General features: G+C 37.5%; 1 protein-coding gene across 2 annotated transcripts in view; it reads left to right on the forward strand.

Annotated features, from left to right (window-relative positions):
* Positions 1 to 1,305, forward strand: part of PLCL2 (phospholipase C like 2) — a 253,391-nt gene that overhangs the window by 162,665 nt on the left and 89,421 nt on the right. The window lies entirely within an intron of this gene.

A 1,305-nucleotide genomic window follows, 5' to 3' on the forward strand; every position in this document is an offset into this window, starting at 1 on the left:
GGGCAAAGCAGCAGGGGGTGGCAGGCAGCAGAGGGGACAAGTGGTGGGGGGCAAGGAGCAGGAGTCAGGACACCTAACTCCCCCACTGCTTGCCCCACTGCAGCAGTCAGGGGAGGGGTGAATGAAAGGCAACTCTGAAATAGTTAGACTGCAAACATGGACAATTATAACAAATATATGTTTTTTATTTATAGGTTCTAATTATTGGGGGGGTCATCTTAAATTCAAAGTTCTCTTGGATTTGCATATATATCTATGGTACATTAGCTGTAGAGGATGTACAAATCCTAAATATTGTACCCCATAGAGACAAGGAAGTGTCACTGTATCCTTTCCTTCAGTAGTTGAATGTCTAAGGCATTTCTCTGGGAAACCAGAAGCCCTGGGTTATGGAAGTCTCTCACCTAGAAGGGATTTGAACCTGGTGTTTGACTTTCTAGGATGGTAATCTAACCACCCCACAAGGAAGTGAGCTAGGGACAATAAATATGATTGTATGTATGTAAGAATATCTTGTCGGAAACAGAGTCTCATATGTTATACATTTCCAGCTGTTCAGACGAAGAGTAGATTTTTCAGAGAAAATTAGATTTTGAAAGGTTATATGCTTGGGACATGAATAAACGTGGCATCTTTCAGCTCCACGTGTCTTGTCCCTAAGGTTTGCTTCGATTAAAAATTCTCTCTTTCTATGTTAGCCTAGAAAACTCTCCACAGTTTGCTCCATATGGATGTCAAGCTAAGCTTTTTTAGTTTTATAATTCATCTCCTGTTAAAAAATACAGAGAAATAGAGATATTCTGAAATAGTTAACAAGCTTGCTGATGTGTAAGCCAAAGAAGAGTCTACTACCTGGAACCCAAGTACTGCCCAAGTACATAACACTAGCTGATTAATAGTAATAGGATTTCTATTCTTCTGGGCATACAGAAGGAACAGGGTAGTTGAATAAGGATGTGCATTTGATTTAGCTAAATATCTTTTTTAAGTAACTGAACTTCAGTATTCTACGATGCAGAATATATATATTCTGCAGGATATATATATATATGTATATATATAAATTTCCCTCCAAATGAAGGTCTTCAGACATAAGCCAACTGACTTTCAAAGAGTAAAAAACTTTATATTAAGTTGAAACATTGCATGGTTTCAAGTAAATGTAGGCTTATTTTTTTTTAATTATTTTTTCTGAACATAAAACTACCACATTGTTCAAACCTAAGCTTAATTTGCATCTAACAAGATACTGAGTGCTTTGTATCACTGCTATATCAGAGGCCCTAAGGCGATAGGCATGTAAAG

The sequence above is a fragment of the Gavialis gangeticus genome, unplaced genomic scaffold (assembly GCF_001723915.1).
Source record: "Gavialis gangeticus isolate Ggan-Ray unplaced genomic scaffold, GavGan_comp1, whole genome shotgun sequence".
Taxonomy (NCBI): Eukaryota; Metazoa; Chordata; order Crocodylia; family Gavialidae; genus Gavialis; species Gavialis gangeticus.